Source organism: Callithrix jacchus, chromosome 8 (genome assembly GCF_049354715.1).
Source record: "Callithrix jacchus isolate 240 chromosome 8, calJac240_pri, whole genome shotgun sequence".
Lineage (NCBI taxonomy): Eukaryota > Metazoa > Chordata > Mammalia > Primates > Cebidae > Callithrix > Callithrix jacchus.
Window position 1 is genome coordinate 16,237,282 of NC_133509.1, and position 26,996 is coordinate 16,264,277.

At 37.9% G+C, this 26,996-nt stretch overlaps 1 protein-coding gene across 4 annotated transcripts in view; it reads left to right on the plus strand.

Annotated features, from left to right (window-relative positions):
• Positions 1-208: 208 nt before the first annotated feature.
• Positions 209-26,996, plus strand: part of GLCE (glucuronic acid epimerase) — an 88,053-nt gene continuing 61,265 nt past the window's right edge. For 2 of the 4 annotated variants that reach the window (XM_009005128.5, XM_035259040.3), the window contains exon 1: positions 209-377. The gene's annotated coding sequence lies outside the window, so the exon portion shown is untranslated. Of the gene's footprint in view, positions 606-26,996 lie in introns of all 4 variants that reach the window. The other 2 variants (XM_002753281.6, XM_035259039.3) reach the window with 2 other exon arrangements.

The window sequence follows — 26,996 nt, forward strand, 5'->3', positions numbered from 1 at the left end:
TTATTAAGGAGGGGCGGAGAAGGGGCGGGGGCGAATCACCTTTCTTCTTTTGCAATTGGTCGTATAGATTCCGAGGCCTGCCTCCCGTCCCGCCGCCGACAGGCTGTCAGGACTGTCACTCGAGTAGCTGCCGCTGCCGCCCCGCCCCCTGCCGTGGCCCCGCCCATCGCCGTGGCTGGGATCTCGCGGGAAGAGCTGCGGGCACGGCGGTGGCTCCGTCTCCTGGCTGCGCGCGGAGCGGGAGGGCTTTCCTCACACGAGCGCTTCCTAGCTGAGAGGCTGGAGCTGCAGTACCACAGGCCTGAGCCGTCCCTTCCCTGCTGTCCCCTTCTCTTTCTCAGGGCTCCCTGGTCTGCTCGCTCTCCGACGCTGCTCAGGTTAGAAAGCCCGGAGCGCGTCTCGGCTGAAGAGCGGTCAGGGAGCGGGGACACGGAGCAGCCGGGGCAGGCGGGCTCCAGACGGGGACGGCTCCGGGGGCTGCGCGGCGCTGCCTGGTGGGCGTGAGGCTTGGCAGTGTTTGGGAGTACGGGGGGCGAGAGGGCGGTGCGGTGGGATCCGGGCGCGGGCGCCCAAGGACGGTGTTAGCGGGTGCCGGAGCTCCCGAGGTGAGGGGGCAATTTATTAGGGGTTCTGGGGGCTCTTCCGGCTTGAGGTGGGGGTGGGTGGCGGCACACGGGGTCCCGGGTCTTTGACGTTGAGGGAGATTAATTAGGGTCTTGAGCTTCTTCGAGGTGGTGTAGTGGGGTTCCGGGACAAGGGGTCCTTTTTTCCGGGTCCCGAGCTCTTTGGGGGCAGAGAATGCAGTTTAGCAAGGTTTACACGGCTGTAAGGCAGACCGTTAGGGTCTTGGGGGTTCTTTGAGCGGACGTGGGCGTCAGTTTCGCATTGCTGGGATGAAGAAGCGGGGTGTCCGGGTTCTGGGGAGACGGGTCTGTTCATCGGTGTCTCCGAGAGCTGTGTATCCGCTCCACGGGGGCCGGGGCCGCCTTCGGGGGTTGTTGGGGGCTGAGGGTGTGCGGCGGCGACCAGCGTCTGTACCGGGGTTTCTGCTTTGCCCAGAGGGGGGCGGTAACTTGGCATGGCCTCCAGTCTTTTGGAGGCGACGGGGCGAGTTAGCTGGTCCCCGGGCGATCTCTCGGGGTGGGCGCGGCTCAGTGGGCTCTGGGTCCACTGTGGGCGGGAGAGGGCTTTAGTGCCACCGCAAGCCCGCCCAGTCTGCGGCCGGGCAACATCCTGAAACGTTTTTGTTCAGGTCTCCTTCCCTCTGGATGAGATTTACTCAATGCTTAGTTGGAGGATTGATCGGTGTTGTTGCCTAGTTGAAGAAGCAGTGCATTTGTTCTGCAGTTTTCTTTTCTCTGCCCCGGGATCCCTGTGGGATCTCCCTGGAGCTCAGGGAGCTAGAGGGGCAGCATCTTAGGTGGGCATTTGGTCTGCAGGTTCTTTAAGAGACCAGTGTCCGCAGGTTGAGCGTGGATACAGCTCCTGAGCAACTGGAATCTGTCGAGGGTAGGGAAGACGGTTTGATTTTGGCTTGCTTTCTTTAGTGGTCGTCTGCCTTGCTGATCCTGCATTAGATCTGTTCTGAAGTCTTGCCTGAGTGTTAGGCAGTCAGATAGTGCTGGAAAGCATTCTGTCTGGCGTCTTTCTGTCCTTTGAAAAGCATTTGTCTAGAGGGTTAACTTCGAATTCAACTTCCAGAAAACAATGGAATTTGAAATCTCAAAGCTAGAGCTCTGCAAAAGCGTTTTGTGTGACCTGTAAGGATGGTTAATCGAGGTCTTTAAGAGAATCTCGCTTAGCAGTTTATTGTATTGTAAAACTGTATTTAGCCTTGGATATTACAGAGGTTTTGGTAACTAGCGCAGGCTTAGGCGAGATTTAAATAAAATGATAGGCATTTCTGCGTTTTGGTTAAAAAAATGTATAGGTCAGAAAGCCTGTGTGTTTGCCTAACATTTCTTTTGGTTAGTTACTCTATCACAGAGGCCTGTATATGAAATTTAATGTGGCAGGCAGTGAAGTCCGTATACAGAGCTATTCTGTAAATGTGAAATCTGGGGATAACAGACAAATTTGAGTATACCAAAGCAAATAATTTTGCCTGCCTTAGTTTTTCTTCGTGTCAGTTTTTTTTTTCTTGTTGTTTTTTGGTTTGTTTGTTTTGAAACAGGGACTGATTCTGCCTCCCAGGCTGGATTATAACATCGCTGTCATGGCTCACTGCAGCCTTGACCTCTGGAGCTCAAGCAGCCCTCCCAGTTCAACTTTCTACCCCCACTCCCAGTGGGGTAGCTGGAATTACATGGCATATGCATGACTAATTTTAGTTATTTATTCAGTTAATTAAAGATCAGGTCTTGTGCTGTTGCCCAGGCTGGTCTTGAACTCCTGGCCTCAAGTGGTCTTCCAGCCTATGCCTCCCACAGTGTCAGGATTTATAGGTGTGAGTCAACGTGCCAGTCATCTTAGACACACTTTTTAAAAAGATGTCATTTCTTCTGATCTGACAGATTAGGGATAATGTACTTAATTTTGGAACTTTACATCATTTTGAAAAACAAGGGAATCCCACACAGCAATATTTAATACTTCGAAGGGACTAACATAAGTTTTTTTGTTGTTGTTATTCAGACCAAAATAACCTGGTTGACTTTTTACAGCTGTCACAACTGATTGCTTGAGCAGATTTTCAGTTGGCATGACAGCCCCAAAATCCTTAAGCAGATCTTATTTTTCCTGACTATTTTTGGGAGAAAAAGAACAAATTAAGCAGGTTTCAGGAACATTTTTAAAAAGCAGCTTTCATGATTTCTAAGTAAGGCATTGACTGATATGTCAACAAATATTTGATTATTTGCTAGGTGTCACAGCTTTGGAGGTACACTGATTAAAGCTGTCATGTGACTTTCCTCTCTAAGTCAACAGAGAGGAAGACAACAAATACATACAGTTAAAAATTGTGATGCTGCTAAGGAAGAAATACACAGGATACTTGAGATTCAGCTCTTCTTTTTTTTAATTACCCCTGAATGATAATGCAGTTGATATCTGTTGTGATCATCAGAAACCAAGCAAAATAGTTAACCACCTTCTGAATTATTAAAGAAGAAATGATCACTAGAGTTTTAGGTGTTAAATATATGATGACCGTAGATGCTTGTGCTGTGTAAGCTACAAAAGTCTATAAGGATACACATCAGACTTAACCATGTTTGGGTGATTCTTCAGGAGGGGGCTGCAGAGGAATGGAAGAGAGCGGTTTAGTTTTTACAGTTTTCTATTACTTGAATCTATTTCAATGAACAGACATTACTTTTAAGTACAAGTTATAGAAGCCTCCAAATAAAACATTTCAGTCACTATGCAAATTGGTGAAATGTACAGTATTTATAAGGTTTTGTCAATGTTGCCACTTCCACCTGTGTATACTAATGAAGGAAAAAGGTATTTCAAGTATCTGAAAATTATAGGTGGGCGCAGGGTGGGGTGGTGGCACTACAAAATAAGAAAAGACATAGACCTAAGGAAAATGTTAAAACATTTTAAGGTTGTTGGATATTTAGTTATGTAAAGATAAATTAATTTTAGGACTTTCTTTTATCAAATTTAATTGTTTTCTGAGTTGGAAAAAGGAACTTTTTTAGATAATCTTTAGATTTCTAGAGGAGAATAGGGTGGGGGAATAGGTATTCTTATTGTGGTACAGGCTTCAGGAAGTTTCTTTTTGTCAAACATATACACATCTAATAGATACATTTTGCTTGTGAAGCATACAAACCATAAAAATACTTTTATAGTTTCATTATTACGCTGCTGCAAATGACAGTACCAAAGTGTCAAAGTGTCTTTTGAATTATCATTCAGAGTTCTAGAATCATAAATGTGATATACTAAAGCAGTTTCTAGAAAGGAACACTGTGCTACTCATGGTGTGTCCTTGGATAATTCCTTAGTCTTTCAGGGCCCCAGTTTTCATATATACCTATATGAATTATACATATATATATTTGTTTTAATCATATATACATATATAACATATATGTATGTTATACGTTATATACATATGTTATATATGAATATAATATGTATAATACATAAAATATGTATAAAGGATATATATATACACACACACATCTATACATAGAGTTTTTATGTTGCAAGTCTGCAGTATTATATGTACAAAAAGGAAGATACCTTAAGAGTAGCTAGTTCTCAGGATACAAATAGTTCCATATAATTTTTACATATTATACCTAATTTTAGAAGCCTCTTCTTTTTAAAGATACATGACAAGTATTTAATTCCAGAATATACATTCATGTAGGTAGATGATTTTCTTTGTATAATTTAGCTTTATCTGTTAAAGCATTATTATTTTTAGCTCTGATCCCTGGTTCTATAGTAGATTATCTATATGATAATATGTCCTTATTTAACTCTGGATATAGAATGAGGTCTCTAGTGGTTGTCTCCAGATTTGACCCTCTTTAATCCTTACACTACTGCCAAGGTGATTTTTCTAAAGTGCAAGTCGCCTTTTTATCTTTGCTTATTTGATCATCACTTATTTATATTTCAACTTTTAAGTTCAGGGGTACATATGCAGAATGGGCAGGTTTGTTACACAGGTAAATATGTGCCATGGTGGTTTACTGCACAGATCATCCCGTCACCCAGGTATTAAGCCCAGCATCCGTTAGCTATTCTTCTTTTCCTGATGTTCTCTCTCCCCACCCCCACCCTTCTTTCTTAAAGCTTGTACTTTATCAGCCTCAACTCTCTATCATTACAAGGCCTTTCATCATCTGGCTCATCTTATGCATTTCACCCACCATAAATCTCAAGTTCCACCTTTACTAATATGAGCAGTTTACTGAATGAGCCATGCTGTTTCCTGACTCAGAGCCTTCACATATGTTCTCTCCACTGTTTAGAGTGCTTTTCCTTCTATTGTCTTGCTGGCAGTCTACTGATTTTTCGAGATACAACATAAGCACTGTCTGCGTTTTTTTTTTTTTTTTAATTACCATTTTTTTCTTTCTTTACTGTCTGCTTTTTAAGTCTTCTGGTCCTTCCTCTTCCCAACCCTAGGTGTTACTTAGTCACTGTATCATGTTCATTCATTCTGTTGTATTTTCTAATCTGTTGTAATTATGTCCCTCTTTCCTCTTGGACTCAAAGGCAGGTTTATATTTGTCTTACTACTTTTTGAATTCCTGTTGCTTATTTATACATAATTGGCTATCATTACATGTTTGAACTCTCAGTACCAAGATTGATATGTTCATAATGTCATTGAGTTAAACTCAAATCTCAATCTTGTCCTGTTTTCTTAAAATTTGGGGGTTTCTAAAGTGTCTTATTCTCTTGCCCCATTACCACAAACTGATATGAGAATGGTAGTTCTTAGCTTTGTGTTTAAGAAATAAGATTTCTAGCACTTTAAAAGGTGAGGGTTACTCTGTTAAACTTGCAGAAAAGTCTTGTGGAATTTTGAGGCAACTACTAATCCTTATCTCCAAAATTGCTAGGAGAGATATTAACTAGTTTGGGTGTTTTAAATCTTGAATCTCATTATTGGGTAGATATTTTACCTTGGCTACTTTGTACTTGGAAAATGATAGTAGCTGATGTGTACAGGTTTTTATATAGGCTTTAATAATTGCTTTACATACATTGACTTTAATTTTCAAAACAAATCCTGAACATTTAATAACTTGCTCAGTGTCATTGTCTCCTTAGATGCAGACTATGGCTAATCTCGGTCTGACTGACTCTAGACTCTATGCTTTTTCTACTACACTGCTTTCTGAATATGACTGCTTATTCAGTGTTTAAAATTATTAACAGATGTTTAATTCATTTTGTTAATTGAAGAAGTAGGTTGTACGGTTTATCCATTCAGTTATTCCAAAAAAGCTAAAGTAGACAATTTGAGATTGATTGGACTTTAGAGACCATTTAATCCAACTCCTTCCTTTAGCATATGAGGAAACACATATGCAAGAGTGGTGGCATGGTGTGCTCAAGGTCACATGCCTAGTTGGTCTATAAGATTTTCTTTGTTAAGCTGGTTGTGAACACTGGTGTTATAAAACTGAAAGGGATACCATATGCCTGATTTTACCCCCAAGGGAAAAAAGAAGCCTAGAATGGCTTTTTAGAAAAGTGATGCTGAGGATCTGAGAGCCTTAAGGACATGGATCAGAGAAAATCCTGACTTTGGATCTTGATACATGGAGAAACGCCAGGCCCTTTACTCACATGGTTCCCTAATCTTGGTCTCTTTCCTTCCACTTTTTCTTTTTAAAAATTTGTCCACAGTTGACTGATCTTATGCCTGCTGGATTGTTAGAGCATCAGCCTTGCCAGTTATCATTTAAGTGCCAACTATGGGCTAATAGGAATACAGAAATGTATAAAGTCTAGTCACTGCCCTGAAGAAGCTTGATCTGTTTGGGAGGGAGAAGCAGTATAGATCTAATTGCAAGGTAGTACATAAAGATGCCAAGAGTAACACAGCTTTAGCAGCTCAGAAGATTAGATAAATGGGGGCTGGGTTAGTGGTTACAGAAATGTCTATATAGAAAAGTTTCTACTTAATTCTTTAAATGAAGAGTTGGAATGGTGTGGAAGGAGAAAAACACTTGGGAAAAGTTTTTGTTGTTGTTGTTTTTAATCTCAGCTTTTGCTAATCTTACCCTTGCTCACTTTCCTTCAGTCACACTCCTCACTGTTTCATAAGGTCTGTAACACGTTCTTTCAGATATCTGAATGTCTCCCTCCCTCCCTTCCTTTAGGTCTTAATTAAAGTATCATTCTTTAGCTGAGGACTTTACTGGTTACCTTGTTCAAAACGACAGTGTCTCTTCCACACGTACTCTTTCTATCCTTCTTGCCTGCTTTATTTATTTTTTGTGCTTTTTACTATCCAACATACTCTTAATTTTTATTGTCTTTCTACCCTTACTAAAAAAAATGTAAGAGCCAGACATGGTGATGCATGCCTGTAGTCCCACCTACCTGGGAGGGTGAGGTTGGAGGATTGCTTGAGCCCAGGAGTTTGAGACCAGCCTGGACAAGATAATGAGACCCTGGCTCAAAAGTAAGTTAAATTACATGAAAAATGAAAAAATTCAAGACCCTCCAGGCTAGGGATTTTTACCCATTTTAGTCAATGCTATATCCTCAACATACAGAGCAGTATCTTTTACAAAGTAGGTGCTCAAATTTTTGTTAAATTAATAAGACAGTGAGACTTTAAAGCAGGAGCTTAAAAGATCATTTGATCTAACCCTCTCTTCTTTTCTTTCTTTCTTGCTGGCAGGCATGGAGAAAGAGGAACTTTCCATTCCATCCGTTCCATTTTTTTTTCTTTGATACCGAGTTTTGCACTTGTTGCCCAGGCTGGAGTGCAATGTCTCGATCTTGGCTCACGCAACCTCCGCCTCCTAGGTTCAAGCGATTCTCCTGCCTCAGGCTCCTGAGTAGCTGGGATAACAGGCCTGTGCCACCACGCCCGGCTAGTTTTGTATTTTTAGTAGAGACGGAGTCTCTCCACGTTGGTAAGGCTGGTCTCGAATTCCTGACCTTGGGTGATCTGCCCACCTCAGCCTCCCAAAGTGCTGAGATTACAAGCGTGAGCTATTGCACTTGGCCCATCCATTCCATTTTTTAAAAAAATTGATAGGACTCGAAGAAAAAAAGTATACAATAAAGTACTCAAATCATAAGTGTGCAGCTCAATGAAATATATGTAACCAACGATCAGATCAGGATAGAGAACATTTCCAGGATCTTGGAATCCTCCCTCCTCTTCTTAGTCAATGCTTAACAAAAGTTACCACTTTTTTCTGATCCCCATCACTATAGATTAGTTGTGCTTATTCCTGAGCTTCATATAAGTGGAATAAAATCATTCTTTCATGTCTAATTTCCTCTGTTGAACGTTACATCTGTGAGATCCATGGTTTTTGAGTTAGTAGTAGTTATTCTTTTTCATTGTTCTGTATTATTTCATTGTATGAGTATTTATTTGTCTCTTCTACTGTTGACAGACATTTGGGCTGTTTCCAGTTTTTAGTTCTTAGAAGCAAAGCTACCATAAACAATTTTGTACATGTGTTTTGGTGGGCATAAAAATTCATAATTTGGCAAAGCATTTCATTTAAATATATAATAAAATATATCTCCATATATACACATATATATGCATGTAATTCTTATGCTCATGTGGTTCTTATCACATGAGAGATGATCATTAAATGATTAAAGATGAATTATTAACTAATCTTTTAAGGTTATTTCAGATGTATTAAAATAATTTTTTCTTTGTGCTAATAACATTGATGAAAGTCTTAGTACATAGTCTTTCTCCATACCTAATTTGTTTAAAGAATAGGAATAAAAACATACAGTCAAAAGGTAAGACCTTAAAAAAAATTAGATATTGCCATATTGCTTTTTAGAAAGATGCTAATTTATATGCCAATATGGAACATTAGTTTCAAAAAACCTTTTGGAATTTGATAAGCAAAATATCTTATTTTAATTTGTATTTCTTTGATTGTAAGTGAAATTGAAACATTCTAAATTGTTTTAAAAACAATTCAATGTTAAAATATTTATAATAAAATGATTTTTAAAAGAATGCCTCAGATATTGTCTTGTAAGGCAAAAGATATTTTAACAATTAATGTTCTTTATTGTAGTTTTTCCTTTTAATAGATAAATTTTGAATAGTTATTACAAAAACACAAAATTCAGAGACAGAAACAGTTGTCGCAGGGGCAGCCATTGTTACCAGTTTTTTTATATATACTTCTAAAAATATTACAGACTATGGATATATATGTATACGTGTATAAATGTGTGTATATGTATATGTGTGTAAATGTATGTATATATAATATGTAAGTGCATGTGCATATATGTGTGTAGTATGTGTATATATGTGCCCAAACATTAGATGAATTATGGAAACCATTCATTAAAATATTGGCTGTTTTAGATGTGGTATTGTGTACCATTTTGTGTACTAAAAATTAGAAAGGGTCTTGCTATGATTAGTAGCTGGCTACTGGCCCTGGAGGAAGAAAAGCAGGGTCTGGCAGCTCTCATTATTGTATCAGTTCTTTGACAGTGGCACTTCTGTTTATAGTGCTGTTCCAAAGTGAAAAGCCAAGTTTTTGAAAATTAGACAAATGATACCTGAAAGAAACTCTTTCAATGTACTAAAGCTATTTGGAGGTATTTAGGAGAACATTTAGGGGAAAGATACTTTATTTAAGCATTTTAGGATTTATTTGCTTAACAGTTATAGTTTTAGCAGAATTCCTATGACTACGTTTAACAGTGAAAATTTGAGCTTGAATAACTGCAAATTAAATTCCTCATTTTCTTAAACTTTTATTTACCTAATTAAAAAACCGTCAGCCTCAATATAAACATATTTTTAAAATATTTCAAGACATTTTCATGATAATATATAGTAGTAATTTGTCTCATACAGAAAATATTTTTGAACTTGACTTGAATGTCACTGTTAAATAAATGATTTGAGCAACAAGAGCTAAAAATTTTAATTGGATTCTGCAGGGTTTAAATGGTTTAGGGAAAAGATATTTACTTTTGGGATAGAGTATTTTTAAGGCCCTTATTTCAAAACCTGAAATTTGGGGATGACTATTGTTTACTGAATACTAACTCATTGATGTAGCCAAGGATAAGTTGGGGTATTATAAGAATTCCTGTAAACAGGAATTCCAATTCATGTCTCCTACTAAGGATAGAGTATAAAACTCTTAAGGGCTGCTGAAAGAATTTACACCTAATTGTGGTTGGTAATATTTGGGCAATTTGAAGAAACAATTTATCAGAGGGAAGAGATCATCTTGATTTTTAAAAAATGTTCAATTTTGAAATAGTTGTCTTTCTAGGAGAATTGCAAAGATAGTACAGAAAATTTCCATATGCCATCTACCCTTCACTCAGCTTTCTCTAATGTTAACGTCTTATATAATCATATCATATTGATCAAAACTAAGAAATTCATACTGATTTTTTAAAAAGGTAATTCTGATAACCTTTTTTTTTTTTTTGAAGACCTACTATGTATAAGAGTATTTGGGCTGCTGAAATATGTACAAGATGGGAAAACAAGTACAGTTTACAAATAATAGCAATAGACTGATGAGCTTGGTGTCATTCCTTGAACAAATTCTTAAACAGATTATTGAACACATATGTTGGTGGTACTTACAAAAGAAGGCACTGATCACTAGGAGACATCATGGGTTCACAAAGAACAAGTCATGACACCTAGCTTCACTTCTTTTCTTACAGGATAAGTAAACTATTAATAGTAGGTATATCAGAAGATATTTTGGCCATGGTGTATATAGAATTATTACTACATTTATTGGATTTTAAATTATGTGCTGGGCACTGGATTAAATGCTTTTACATAGGTTGTTTCATTAAGTTGTTTTTCAGATGTGGAGAGGAACATACAATATATATGTATATATTATACATATAGCATTTGACATCCTCTTATGATGTCTTTTTAGACTAGATAGAAAATGTGGTCTGAAGAGTTACATAGATAGGTGGATTTGTAATTGATTACATGGCCATATCCGGAGCTTGATGATTACTGGGCTCATATTAAAATTAAACTGCAGTGCATTCTTAGTGGTGTGCCTCAAGAAGCTATCATGTATTATTTAAGATTTTTATCAGTTACTCTCAAAATTGTGAGGGAATGCTGGTATATGTACAGAATCAGGATCTTCACTCGCTCTTACTGCCTTATTTCTAATAGAATGACAGACTGTATTAAGAAAATATTTGTTATGAAATGCGTTATAAGATTTTATATTTGTTGTGTAGATATTTGATAAAGACAGGCCTGTAAATGAATTTTTTTTTCAGAAGTCTGCATAAATACAAGGTGGGAAACTTGGAGGGCTGACAGCAGTAGATGTGCATTTGTTTTAAGCAGAGGTGTGTGGTTGGGTGTGTCTCCTTATTTGTCTGTAGTTGGTGAGTCAATGGCCTATTATAACTATCCCAAAAGCTAACACCTGCTTAAGCTACATTATTTTGAAGCATATTGTCCAAAACAGTTGATTATTCTTTTCGACTCAGCATCTAGCTTAGTTCTGTTCTATTTGCCACATTTTAAGGTAGGCATTGATACACAATATAGTGAGAGGAGAGTAATCAGAATGAAGCAGTGTCTTGAAACAGATGGTTGCAAAGTAACTGAAACATTTGAGGTTTTTTAGCATGGAAGAAAGAAGATTTGGGGTATATGATAATACTTTTTGAATTGGGTAATTGGATGATCTTTAATGTTCTTCCTCACTCAAATCTGGGATTTACTTTTCTATTTTTTATTTTATTTTATTTTTATTTTTGTCTTATTCTTCAAGTTCTGGGGTACATGTGCAGATCGTACAGATTCGTTATGGGAGATCATGCAGATTAGTTACATAGTTATATGCGTGCCATGGTGGTGGTTTGCTGCATCCATCACCTCATCATCTACATTAGGTATTTCCCCTAATGCTATCCCTCCCCAATCCCCCCACCCGCTGCTATTCCTCCCCTAGTCTCCTCCCCCCAGACTCTGGTGTGTGATGTTCCCCTCCCTGTGTTCATGTGTTTTCATTGTTCGGCACCCACTTATGAGTGAGAACATGCAGTGTTTGGTTTTCTGTTCTTGTGTCAGTTTGCTGAGAATAATGGTTTCCAGTTTCAGCCATGTCCCTGTAAAGGACATGAACTCATCCTTTTTTATGGCTGCATAGTATTCCATGGTATATATGTGCCACATTTTCTTTATCCAGTCTATCATTGATGGGCATTTGGGTTAGTTCCAAGTCTTTGCTATTGTGAACAGTGCCGCAGTAAACATAAGCGTGGATGAGCCTTATAATAGAATGATTTATAATCCTTTGGGTATATACCGAGTAATGGGATTGCTGGGTCAAATGGTATTTATATTTCTGGATTCTTGAGGGATTGCCACACTGTCTTCCACAGTGGTTGAATTAATTTACAGTGACACCAACAGTGTAAAAGAGTTCCTATTTCTCCATATCCTCTCCAGCATCTGTTGTCTCCTGACTTTTTAATGATTGCCATTCTAAATGGCATGAGGTGGTATCTTAGTGTGGTTTTGATTTGCATTTCTCTAATGATCAGAGATGATGAGCTTTTTTTCATATGTTTGTTGGCTGCATAAATGCCTTCTTTTGAAAAGTATCTGTTCATATCCTTTCCCCACTTTTTGATGGGGTTATTTTTTTCTTGTAAATTTGTTTAAGTTCTCTGTAGATTCTGGATGTTAGCCCTTTGTCAGATGGGTAGATTGCCAAAATTTTTTCCCATTCTGTTGATTGCTAGTTCACTCTATTGATAGTTTCTTTTGCTGTGCAGAAGCTCTTAAGTTTAGTTAGATTCCATTTGTCTATTTTGACTTTTGTTGCCATTGCTTTGGTGTTTTAGTCATGAAGTCCTTGCCCATGCCTATGTCCTGAATGGTATTGCCTAGGTTTTCTTCTAGAGTTTTTATGGTGTTAGGCCTCATGTTTAAATCTTTAATCCATCTAGAGTGAATTTTTGTATAAGGTGTAAGGAAGGGATCCAGTTTCAGCTTTCTGCCTATGGCTTGCCAGTTTTCCCGACATCATTTATTAGATAGGAAATCCTTTCCCCATTGCTTGTTATTGTCAGGTTTGTCAAAGATCAGATAGTTGTAGTTGTGTGGCATTCTTTCTGAGGCTTCTGTTCTGTTCCATTGGTCTATATCTCTGTTTTGGTACCAGTACCATGCTGTTTTGATTACAGTAGCCTTATAATATAGTTTGAAGTCAGGTAGTGTGATGCCTCCAGCTTTGCTTATTTTGCTTAGGATTGTCTTGGCTATGCGGGCTCTGTTTTGGTTCCATATGAAGTTTAAGGTGATTTTTTTCCAGTTCTGTGAGGAAAGTCATCGGTGGCTTGGTGGGGATAGCATTGAATCTATAAATTACTTTGGGCAGTATGGCCATTTTCATGATATTGATTATTCCTAACCATGAGCATGGAATGTTTTTCCATCTGTTTGGAAATCTGGGATTCTGTGAAACATGAAGGGATGGCACATGGAAGAAGGATTAAGCATATCTTTTGCATTGCAGTCTAGAGGATGGAACTGGGAACAATGAATGAAAGAGGAAGGAAAATATTGGTTCATAATGAAGAAGTCTTTTTGTTTTTTTTTTAAGAGATGGATCTTGCTCTGTTGCTTAGGCTGGAGATAATTTGAACAGAGTAAACTTTCACTCACTGATACACTTAAGCATAGATTGAGTAGGGTTTAATCAAGCTATCCTCTAAGGACTTTTCCAATTCCAACCTTTCAAACATTTTCTTCATTGGTTGTAATTCCTATTGGCAAAACTTCTTCCTGGCCACTTATTCATAATACTTATGGCTTCATATAATATCAGATGCTATTAGGAAAAAGGATACCTTCCTGACAATCAAAATCTGAAATTAGAATATGAAATAATTAATTTTTTCTTGAGACAGGGTCTCACTCTGTCACCCAGGCTGTCGTGAAGTGGTGTGATCTTGGCTCACTGCAACCTCTGCTTCCTGGACTCAAATGATCCTCCAGACTTAGCCTCCCAGGTAGCTGGGACTACAGTAGTGCATGCCACCACACCCAGCTAATTTTTGTATTTTTGTAGAGATGGGTTTTGCCATGTTGCCCAGACTAGTCTTCAACTCCTGAGCTCAAAGTGATCTGCCCGCCTTTGCCTCCCAAAGTGATGGGATTACAGGCATTAGCCACCGCTCCTGGCCTTAGATGATTTTAAAAATGTTTATTCACAATTCCAAAGGAAATAAGATTTTAGTCTTGTTTTAGAAATGTCACATTTCTAAAATTTACAAATAACTATTTGAAGTTGCTTTTAAAGATGATGGCCTAAGTATCATTAAATTCAAATGCTTGTGGTTTCTCTTTTGTGTATCTTAAAAAAAGTTAATGTCAAAAACTGAAACCAACATGCCTGTAATCTCAGCACTTTGGGAGGCCGAGGTGGGCAGATCACCTGTGAGACCAGCCTGGCCAACATGGTGAAACCCTGTCTCTACTAAAAATACAAAAATTAGCTGGGCTTGGTGGCAGATGCCTATAATCCCAACTACTCAGGAGGCTGAGGCCGCAGAATCATTTGAGCCCAGGAAGTGGAGGTAGCAGTGAGCCGAGATCACACCAGTACACTTCAGCCTGGCTGACGAGTGAAACTATTTCTTGAAAAAAAAAAAAAAAAAAGAAAAGAAACCAAAGGTTATTAACTTCTAAATCATTCAGTTGTTTAAATGCAAAATGGAATAATAAACTGTTTTATTCACTGTCATCCCTTGTACAAACCAATAGATTTTTTTGGCCTTCATGACCTCATATTTTTTTATCCTTCATTATGAACCAATATTTTTTATACTTATATTTTTTCTCTTTCTTTAAGCCGATCTAAAGTCTAATTTTCAGGACTTCCTCGTGATCCATTTTTTAAAGTCATCTCAGGTTCCTCTATCTAACACTGATAATTTTCTTTCTTTTCTAACAGTCTGGTTATTTATTAGTACTATATCATATACTGTTACTAATTGCTTTATAATGTGTAAGTTTAAAAAAAAACAGCATTATAAGTTCCCTGAGAACTCTTTTACTGGGGCTTGAAAACTATTTAATGAAATTAAAATTGAGAGACTCAGTCGTTGAATTTTAGCTGATATTGAAACAGTAGCACAGGAAAAAGTCTATGTGGAATTTCCATGTTTAGTTTCTGCCTTTTTCTTCAGCAATATCTTTATTTTTTGTCTTCATCTGATGTATTATAAAATTTACAAATAATAATATACCCACTTTAAAATTGAAAAATAAGAAAAAGAATTTTTCATCATCTTCATATTCTTAATATCACGGTCTCCTAAATTTTGGAGTTTCCCTTTTGTTGTTTTTCAATGCATATGCCAATGTCTTTGTCATTAGACCTCAAAAGTGGCAAATAATTTTAAAATGCTTATTTCAAAATGAATTGTTTTATGAGAAATAAAAATCAGGAGATACATTATAGTAAATGTACTTACTGTACCTCAGTGGTGTACTTTTTACTTTGTTACATTAATATGAACACCAAAAAGTTTAATGAATAAAATAGAATATATTTTTAAATGTTTGTTTGAGAAGTATGTCTATGACATTTCATTGAACTGTTGATTAAATTATAGTCATCAGCTTCATTTTCTATATTTTTCATTCCCCATACAAAATACTTGTCATACCAAGTGGGTATTCCAGACTTAGCTGTTTTAAAATCAAGGTAGCATTGTTGTATTTTGTGTTGATTGGCTTTTGCTCAGGGAATGTTTGGGTCCATATCAGAGATCTGTTTGCCTTCTTCACTGAAGCTAATGACTTCCTGTTATATGATAGGCTTTCACTGCTTCTTCATCTGGGAGCATCTCTACAATGTAAATTGCTATTTTTCAGTTATTATTTTACTTAAATTAAAAGAAATAAAATTTCGGAAGACACTAGGGAAATGTGTGAATTTGCTGAGTATAACCTTAGGACCCTTGAGTTGAAAAATATCATATCACAACTTAGGGAGGTGAGTATACTGGCTGGGAAATTTTACATTGTACTTTGTCATGTAACACTATTCACTTTGATTTTAGAAGCTAGCTACATGTGCATTATATACTAGAGCTATATCTCTCAAGTAATTGAAATAATGAAACATGGATAATTCAGAGCCACTTTTTTTTCATTTTTATTCTTTATGTAAAAAATTTTTTTTATTGCATTTTAGGTTTTGGGGTACATGTGAAGAACATGCAAGATAGTTGCATAGGTACATACATGGCAGTGTGATTTGCTGCCTTCCTCCCCTTCACCTATATCTGGCATTTCTCTCCGTGCTATCTCTCCCCAACTCCCCACCCCCCACTGTCCCTCCCCTATTTCCCCCAACAGACCCCAGTGTGTAGGGCAGAGCCACTTTTTATTTGGCATGGGATGTGATTATATCATGTGAAAGCCTAAAGGGAGTTAATTTTTATGGTCTAGTAGTTTTCAGTGGAAGTTTTGTTTGTTTGTTTGTTTTTGTTTTTAAGACAGGGTCTCATTCTGTTGCCCAGGCTGGAGTGCAGTGGTGCGATCTCCGTTCACTGCAACCTACACCTCCTGGATTAAAGCAATTCTCCTGCCTCAGCCTCCAGAGTAGCTGGGACTGCAGGTGCACAATTCATATAACCATAACAACAACAACAAAAAAGGAGAACTTCTCTATAACCTCTAAGACACATTAGGTAAAAAAAATAAATAAATAAGTTGCAGAGCAGTGTTTATGGTGTGCTGCTGATACTGCTGTAAATAAGTTGTGTATGTGTTGGTGTAAATACGCATGTATATGCACAATTAATAAACACATTTTGCTTGAAAATGCATAGACTTTTCTAGAACGATACATAAGAAAGGGAATAGTAGCTTCTGAAGAAGGACTAAAAAAGAGACCAGGAGATTGGAAATCAAATCTCAATAAGTCTGTGATTGGGTTTGGTTGTGTACACTTTTATACTGCTTCAATATTTGTTTCTTGTCAAGAGAATATTACATTGAAAAAATTCGTGGTATGTAATTATAGATTCACAGGAAGTTGGAAAATTCGTGCAGAGAGGGACTATATACCCTTCAACCAATTTCAAACCCTGCTGGTAACATCTTATATAACCCTAGTGCACTGTCAAAGCTATGAAGTTGATGTTGGTACAATCCACAGACTTTATTCAGATTTCACCAGTTTTCTAGGCGAAAACTCATTGTATGTGTGTAATTGTTTGCACTTTCTTCACATGTAGTTTTGACCATCACAATAAAGATGTTTCACCATATCAGAAACCCCTGTGCTATCCCTTTATAGTCATATTTTGTCATCCTAACCACTGGCAACCTAACCCCTGGCTTTAAAGAGCATATAGTTTTATAGGGGAGATAAGAGAGACATACTAACAATCCAGTACAAATAACAAAACAAATGGCCATGTGCAGTGGCTCACGCCTGCAATCCCAGTGCTTCGGGAAGCCAAGATGGGCAGATCACTTGAGGCCAGGAGTTCAAGACCAGCCTGGCTAACACAGTGAAACCCTGTCTCTACTAAAAATACAAAAATTAGCTGGTGTGGCGGTTCATGCCTGTAGCCCCAGCTACTCAGGAGGCTGAGGCACAAGAATCACTTGAGCCCAGGAGGTGGAGCTTGCAGTGAGTTGAGATTGCGCCATTGCACTGCAGCCTGGGCGACAAGAGCGAGACTCTCAAAAACCAAAACCAAAAACATAAGTGCCAAAAGAACCTATTTATTGCTTTGAGAGTTATGAGTGAGCCAATATTAAAGAAGGATCAGAAAACTCTTGGTGGAAAGAATTAGTATAGTTATAAGAGAACTGGCTGCAGTTCTGATCCTGCATTAAACACCACTAACTTACTGGATGTATAAAATAAGAAAGTTGAGAGAAAGATTTTTTTTTTAATGATCCCTTTTAGTATAGTGTAAATACTGTGGACAACTTGGCGTCATCTTTGAAGGAGGGCTATGATTTTATTCATTTATCAAATATTTGACCGTTTTATGTAAGGAACTGCTCTAGGGTCTGTAAGTACTTCAGTGAACAAAACACACAAAAATCCCTATCCTGATAAGACAGACATTTCAGATGACACAATTTAAAAAAAAAAGTAAGTGTATAGCATGTTAGAAGATAAGTAGTAAAGAGGAAAAATAAAGCAGGGAAGGGGCCATGAAGTATGAGAGGAGTTACACTTCTCTAAAGGATGGCCTGGAAAATTCACTAAGGTGACTTTTAAATAACATGGAGGCAGGCAGTGAATGAGATATGTACACAAATACAAAGCATTCTCAGACCAGGGGATAGCAAATGTCAAGTCCCTGAGGTTGGAGCATGCCTGAGGTATTTACATTTGAAGAAGCCTGTCATTGGAGTTGAGTAGAGGACTGGGTAATGCAGGATGAAGTCAGAAAGGTAATGATGGCGGTGTTGATGGGCTGGTCTTGATGCCAGGTCAAGCAGGGTCTTCTAGACCATTTTAAGGACTTCAGCTTTCAGACGAAGTAATTTATGATATAGAAAGACATTGGATGGGTTAGAACAGAATAGTGACATGGTTGGACTTTCAAAGAATCAGTCTGGCAACTGTTAAGAACTGAAGGAAAACAAGGGCAGAATCAGTGAAACCACTTAGGAAACTGTTGCAGTAATTCAGGTGAGAGGTGATGACTTGGACCAAAATGGTAGTAGTAGAGGTGGTGAGTAATTGACATATTGAGGTCAGCAGGATTTGAGGGTCTGGGAAGTGGGGAGAAAAAAAGGGGGAGGCACAGAGGTTAAGGGTGGTACAAAGTTTTGGGCCTGAGTACCTAGAAGGCTAGTTACCCATTTGCTGTGATGGGTACAACTATGATGGAGGATTTTGGAGGAGAGAAGTTGGATCTTGGACAAAATAAATTTAAGACACATCTTAGGTATCTAAGTGAGGTGACTGCTAAATATCTGAGTCTAGAGTTTGAAGGAAAGGAATGAGCTGGAGATTTAAGTTTGGGAGTTATGAATAGATGCTACTTAAAGAAATCAGATCAGATGACTTCACTACAGGAGTAAGCATAGAGAGGTGAGGGTCCCAGGACTGAGATTTGGGGCACTACAACATTTAAAGTTGGGGAATGAGGAACCAGCAAAGGAAACTTAGAAGGAGAAATCACTGAGGCAAGAGTAAAACCAGGAGAGCATGGAATCTTGGAAGCCAATGAAGAGAATGTTTCAAGAGGAGGGAGTAATGAACCTTTGTCAAATGCTGCTTGTAGTTCCAGTAAGAGGAGAACTGGTAATTGAATTGGTCATTCTAGTTTGCAACGTGGAATTCATTAGTGATTCTGACAAGAGCCAGTTTGATAGAACGGTGAAGAAATAGACTCACTGGAATGGATTCAAGAGAAAGGGAAATGAGAAATTGGAGATAGGCAGAAAGAATCATTCTGAGGAATTTTGCTAACGAGGGAAGGAGAGAAGTGGAATAGTAGCTTGTGGGAGATGTTCCAAGAGATTTTTTGTCTTTTGTTTTTGTTTTGATGTGTTTGTAGGAGGCTGAGAAAAAGATGGAAAATTTGATGGGATGGGCGAAGAGGTGGTTAATGGAGATCTAGTGCATAAGTAAAAAGGTTGGGTTTTGTGTAGAGCAGAAATAGTTCATGCTAGTGATGAAAGAGAAATCAGAATATGTAGGCACAGATGTAGCTAGGTAGATGTGGTTGTGAAAGCTTGTAAAAGTTCTTATTACTTCTAGTATTTTAGTAAAATTAAGGAAACAAGGTCATCAGATAGAAGTGAGGATGAGAGGGAAGGTGATGGAAGATTGAGGAGCAAAATGTATAGAATAGTTATGTAAGAGTGGCAAAATGAATGAATCAGGAAAATAAGGTATAATTGTCAGTCAACATTATGGACTCGTTTGAGGCTCCTGGTCATGAATTTAAAGAGAAACCAGTTATCAGACATCGTGTGTGTGTGTAAGCGTGTGTGTGGGAGAATGAGAGTCCAGCCAGCCACATGCAGCTATGTAGGTATCAACGTAGAATAGTCAGAAAATTGCCTTGGTACCAACTTTAGCCAAGCAAGATTGATACAGTCAGAAGGAAGACAAGTAGTTAAGAGTCTATGCAAAGGAAGGAATTGAGTAAATGATTGAATATGGATTTAACTTGGGTAAGAAGGGGATTGAGGACAGGGAAGGTAAAGGGAAGTGCAGAGGTCCTCAGATTAGTGGACTACAGGTCTGTGAGGTTGGCGGATTGTTGGAGTTAGGATATTAGAGGTAGTGAGCTAGTTTCAGGGTGCGATGCTTAAAATGGTATTTTGAGGCTGGGCGTGGTGACTCATGCTTATAATCCTAACACTTTAGGAGGTTGAGGCAGGCGGATTACTTGAGGGTCAGGAGTTTGAGACTAGCCTGGCCAACATGGTGAAACCCTGTCTCTACCAAAAAATACAAAAATTAGCTGGGTGTGGTGTTGTGTGCCTGTAGTCCTAGCTACTCAAGAGGCTGAGGTGGGAGAATCACTTGAGTCCGTTGAGCTGTGATTGCACCACTGTATTCCAGCCTCGGTGACAGAATGAGACCTGTCTCATAAAAAAAAAACAAAAAGGTATTTTGGAAGGGTTGTATTTATTAAAATTGAGAAGGTTTAAGGTTTGACTATGGGAATGAGTATAAAATAGGGTTGAGGGTAGGATCTGTGGAATATCCTAGATTTACTGAAGGGCAAAAACTTCCTTTCTGATAACAAGAAACTGACAAACAATGGTTTGGAAAGGATTGTGTGGATGATGAGATTCTTGAGCATTATGACAATAATGTTGTTGGAGATGGTGTAATGAGCAAGCAGCTAAAATCTTCAAGAAATAAAGTGGAGAGCTTGGTAGATAACTGCAATAAAGACTGGCTACAGTCTGATGATGAAATTTCAGTTTGGATATTTTTAGGGAAGAGTGAGGAAGAATTGTCTGGAATGGGCAACCAGGATTGAGAAAGAATAGAAGCTTTTAATCTGAGGAATCGAACCACCATTATCAGGCCCAGAGAGGCATTGAAATGAAATAATAACTTCTGGAAGCCACTTGCTGGGTGGACTGTAGACTGACACCAGGTAGCCATAAAATGTCATGTACTAGATGCCATAACTCATACCCTATAGTTCAACAATATGTAGTCAATCACTAATCAATGCTGTTTCTGTAAGCCAATGAGAATTCCTGTCAAACAATTATATACCTGTTTGCTTCTTGTCCCCCTTTGCCTTTAAAAACCTGCTGGTAACTAGGGCTGAATGGAGCACTCCCTAAGGCAACTGGAAGTGTGTCCTAGGCTGCAGGTCTCAAACTTGGCTCAAATAAATTCTCTAAATTAGTTTTACTTCTGTTTCTTCTTTTAGGTCAGTAGGATCAAGGAGGACCTACCTCACTTCCAAGCCTTGTGGTGTGAGGAGTTGAGAGGGAAAATACATAACACTTGAGAAAGCTTCTGGGGAAACGCTGGTAATGAAGAGCCAAGTTGTAGTTAGAGCAAGAATGACTTTCACTAGTAGAACCAGTGAAGAACATCCCAAATAGAGGAAACACCATAAACAGGAGCACAAAAGGTCTACTGGTTGGTGTTAGAGAATAGCAGAAACTCTAGTGCAGTTTAGAATTTAAGTTTTATCCCAGCTTGATATCTTTGTAGTCATATTCCTATTAGTATCACGTAGAATTATAGGCATTCTCTATATGTTCTTTTATTTCATAAGAATGAACATCAACCCCAAGATTGAAATCAGTAGGATATGGCTTAATACTGATCCTGAACATTAATAATGATTTTTGTTACAGCTTTCCAGCCATTTCTTCAATTTACTTGTGGCTCTGGGCATGCAATGTAGAATAATGACATCTCTCCTCCCTTATAAACCCTACCGCCCACCAATTCTTTCAGGAATATCCAAATCACAGAAAAATCTTATATAAAAAATAAACATAGATTTGTTCCATCTCTTTCCCAAAGTTTGTTCTAGAATTTGTTTCACCTACTTTATATTACTACATCTAAATTACCCACTAATAGAATAAGTGTTCTTAAAATATTTTTAGAAATCCAAGAGGCCATGTTGGTTCTTAAGCACCTTTTTTTGTCCATCAGCTAAGTGTATTATACCATTAATATGTTTCAGTTAGGTGTCTTTCAACTTTAGGTATCAGAAAGCCCAATGCAAACAACCTTACGCAATGAAGAAATTTATTAGCTTAACATAACTGGAAGTCCAGAGGAAGGGCAGTCTTTAGGATTAGTCAGTCAGTACCTAATTGAAGACACCAAAGATTCAGATCATTTCCATGGTTCTACTCTGCTGTCCACAGTGCTGGCTTTATACCAGAGTGAGATTCTCAGATTCTCTTTGTAACTTGATTACCAAGAAGGAACCATATGTTCTATAAGGGGGAAGTCTGGATTCCTCCTAACAGAAAGGACAGCCTTAACCAGAGGCCACCAGCAAACCTCTTATCCTGTCTCATTGACATGATTCCTCTTTGAATCTGAGTCAGTTTATGGCAGTAAGGACAGATCCACCCTTGAGCTAAAATTAGTTCTCCCAGTTTTTGCCACTCAGAGTTGTGGTGTGGATATTGGAGAAGACAGTCACAAGTGTCTGCTTACAATGTCTGCCTTGGTTGTGTGCTCTGAGGTTCTTTATTCATTCTTATCTGTTACATTTTATAGTGAGTTAAAATATGCTTAGACATACTTTATTGGTTTAATTGCTGTGTTCAGAGCTTTCTGTCATGTAGAGTACAGCAATTATTAAGCATTCCTGTCTACAAAAAAGGGAAAAATATTAGAATAGTGAAAAGATTGAGGATAGTTGGCAAGTTTGACTCTGTACCTCCTTAAAACCAACAGTTTTTAACCTCTTTTTCATTTCCAGGTAATTGACTTGGCTATCATTTATGTAGAAACTTTAGTAATTTGATTTGTATGTCCTTTCTCTCTGTCAAAAGTTGCCTGAAGCATTGTGGTAAAGTAGAAAGTGGACCAGGTTGTGATTAAGTTACTAATTAATTCTAGTTCCACTGCTTTCCAGATGTGTGTGATCATGGATAGATAACTCTCCTCAGACCTTCTGCTTTTTTCTCTGTAAACCTGGAGAGAGCTAGGTTTATTTGCCAAGTTGTTTTTATTGGAGTTAGTGTAGTGAAAACTCTCAAACCATTGTTTTCCTCTACTCCTACACCACCGCAAAAAATAGCAACACAGAAGACTTCTGTGACCAAAGGGTGGGGTTTTCCCCTACACAAAGCAGTGCACACCAGTTGGGTGTCCTTAAGTTCAATTTTGACACTATATACCTGGAGAATTTAGGAACAGTGCCACCCTGTCTTTCAGATACCAGTCACAAGTCTGGGCCACCCCATCCGTCAGACACTAATTGCAAATCGGGGCCCCTGGAACTTCTGACTGACTGGCTTCAAGTTGGGCTCAATTAATTTGCTGGAGTGGTACACAGAACTCAGGGAAATACTTACTTACCTTTACTGGTCTATTATAAAGGATATATGTAGAGGATACAGATTAAGAGATGCATAGGGTCAAGTATGGGGGAAGGGGTGCAGAGCTTTCATGTCTTGCCTGGGCACGCTACTTCCTGCAAACCTCAGCATTCAGCTCTCTAGAAGCTCTCTGAACCAGTTTTCTTGGGTTTTTAAAGAAGCCTCATGACATCAACATTTCTTCCTCCAGGTTATGAAGCAAGGACACTCTCAGGGGAGGGTCTTAAGACCTACTGTCAGAAAGACTGGGAAGATTGGAGGCCTGCCTCTGAGGCCTCGCACCCCCACCATTGTAACAAAAGACAAACAAGGGCTTTGGGGTTAGGAGCCAGAAACCATGAATGAAAATCAATGTATATATATCGTAATGCCACAGAGTTAAATTGAAAAAAGGAATTAAATAATAACAATAATAAAACAAAGCCTTACAATTTGTAGTTGCTATATGATAAAGTAAATTTTGCTATGTTGTGTGCTTTTTAATAAAATACCTCCCTAGCTCTAAGGCAAAATATTAACTGCCTCTCTGTAAACCATTTAACCTCATCTATTCTCCTCACATTCTTAGCAAAGTGCCTGTGTTTCTTGCTCACCAGCTGCAAGGTCACAAAGCAAATAGGCTCAAAACTGCTAAAATGTGTTTCTCAAAATGTTACTTTTCAAATGTAAAGTGCATCACAAAACATGTCACAAGTTAATAGTAACTGTTGTTTGTTCTGGCTTCTGTAAAACCTGCTTCCCACTTCATCATCTTGTACCACCTAGGTGCATAAAAGGCACGCCATTTTCTTTTTCCTTTGCTCAAAATTAAAAAGCAGTTCCACTAAGCTCATAATCACATTAAATAAAATCCTCCTGCAACCCCCATCAGTCTTTCCAAATCTCTAATTTCCCACTACAAAATAAGCTAATATGAAAGAAATTTGATAAATATAGAGTAGTAAACAATTTAAAATTGCCTTAATTATTATATTCTAATAGTAAAGGGTTGGCAGTTAAAGAGAGGAAACCTGAAAAACACTGGAGATTCTGATGCTAAAAAATAAATACTTGATCTTAGTTTCTGAGTACCTAAGGAATATCAGTAGAAGACAAGGATGTGTGCGGTTTTTTTTTAAGTAGATGCTTAATGAATAGTTAGCTACTAGTTAGTGTATCCACTGGCTACGTCTCAAGTATTCCCTAGAATTTTTTTTACTTAAATTTTTGCCCTTTTTCTAAAGCTGTTTTTAAAGGTGTCAACTATGTATTGTAAGATTTAGGGCTTTATGTAGCTTACAAGGTATGACAGACACATTTATTCAAATTATTGACTTTTATCAAGTACACTTTTTTTTTTCCTTTCTTGGAATATCATTCTTTTGAAGAACCACAGGGTTTCACACTGGGTGGAGTTTGGTTGTTCTTACCAAAAGAGATAGCACATTTCATTGCTGAGAATCCTGAAGAGCAAGACTATATTTGGAGTAGAATGAAATTAAGATGACACTAAAGAATTAGACTTTTTAAAAAACTAATATATCCTTCATCCTTCATGTCTTAGGTTAATGTTCATGGTGAATCTGAGTATCCTAATAAACTGTATTAGCTATAGTTTCTGTATCTCATTACTATTGGTAAAACAGAGCATATATGGTTCTTAAATTGTCATTCACCTTTTTATTTTGAGCTAGTCACTGTTATATGTCATGTTAGACTGGGGTCAATAGCTTTTTCTAGATGAAAAGCCTGATCTTACCATATCTTTTTCTTTTATGTAAGAGATACTGTGAATATATACAAGCCTTGAAAGGAGAAGGAAACTAATGTATGTTGACTGTGTTACTATGTACAACCATACCAAACATTTAACATTTGTATCATTTAATTCTCCCTTCAACCTGATGAAAGTATTAATGTCCACATTTTATGAAAGGAAACATTGAAACATTGTTATTACCAAAGAGATAGCACATTTCATTGAAACATAGAGATTAAGTAAACAAAATTAACTATGATGGAGGAATTCCAAGCTTTCTGCTTCCCTTTTACCTTCACTGGGCGTTTTTCATACCTGCTTTCATTTAATTATACAACTCCTCTTTGAGGAAGATGTTATTCTCATTTTGCAGATGAAGAAAAACATTAACATGAATGTACAATTTAAAGAATAAGAAAATGAAAATGTGTACTACATTAGGGATTAGAAACCTATATAAAAATTATATTTATTTACAGTGATTGATTCTCAAATGTTAAACCAACCTTGCTTTTTTCGTATAAACACTGCTTGGGGCCCGGCATGGTAGCTCACGCCTGTAATCTCAGCACTTTGGGAGGCCAAGGCAGACAGATTACTTGAAGTTAGGAGTTCAATACTTGCTTGGCTGACATGGTGAAACGCTGTCTCTACTAAAAATACAAACAATTAGCCAGACATGGTGTCATGTACCTGTAGTCCCAGCTGCTCTGGAGGCTGAGACAGGAGAATCATTTAAACCCAGGAGGTGGAGGTTGCAGTGAGCAGAGATTGCACTACTGCACTCCAGCCTGGGCAACAGAGGGAGACTTGTTCTCAAGAAAAAAAAAAAAAAATTAGCCAGGCGTGATGGTACTTGCCTGTAGTCCTAGCTACTTAGGAGTCAGAGGCAGGAGAATCACTTAACTGGTGAGGAAGAGGTTGCAGTGAGCCAAGATCTCGCCACTGCACTCCAGCTTGGGTGAGAGTGAGATTCTGTCTCAAAAAAAAACAAAAAAAAAAGCATAAACACACACCCACACACAACTTGATCATGAGATATTGTACTGTTTACATGGTGTTGAATTTGATTTATAGACTATTAAGTATTTTTGCATCTATATTCATAGGAAAATTGGTCTATAGTTTTCTTGCAATATGTTAGTCTACTTTTGATACAGGGTCATAGTGGCCTTGTAGAATGACTTGAGAAGTGTTTTCTTCAATTTTCTCAATAAACCTTTTAGAAGAATTAGTATTATTTCTTCCTTAAATATTAGAATTAACCAGTGAAGTCAGTTGGACCTGGAAGTTTACTTTGTGGGGATGTTTTTAACCACAATTTCAATTTCTTTAATATATATAAGGTTATTCAGATTATCTGTTTCTTCTTGAGTGAGCTTTATTAATTTATCTTTCATGGAATTTGTCCGTTTCGTCTAAGTTGTTAAATCTACTGACATAAAGTTGCTTATGACATTCTCTTATCCTTTTAATGTCTGCCTTTATCTCTCACTTGTGATATTAGTAATTTATGTACTTTCTCTACACCCCCCCTCCCCCATTAGTCTGGCTAATGATTTATCAATTTTATTGATCTCAGAGAGCCAGCTTTTGGTTTCATTGACTTAAAAAATTTTTTTAAATAAACTTTATTTTTCAGAGCAGTTTTAGGTTTACAGCAAAATGGAGTGGAAAATACAGTTCTTATATCCCCCACCAATCTTCCCCACCTAGTTCTTATATCCCCCCAGTCTTCCCCATTCCATATCAGAAGTAGTATATTTGTTACAATTGAACCCATACTAATGTATCATTATCACCCAAAGTCCATAGTTTACATTAGGATTCACTCTTGATGTTGTACACTCTGTGGGTTTTGACAAATGTGTAATGGCATATATCTACCATTATAGTATTGTACAAAATAGTTCCCCTCTCCTAAAAATCCTCTGTGCTCTGTTTATCCCTACCTCCCCCTTAAACCCTGGCAACCACTGATCTTTTCAGTCTCTCCATAGTTTTTGCCTTTTCCAAAGTGTCATACAGTTGAAATCA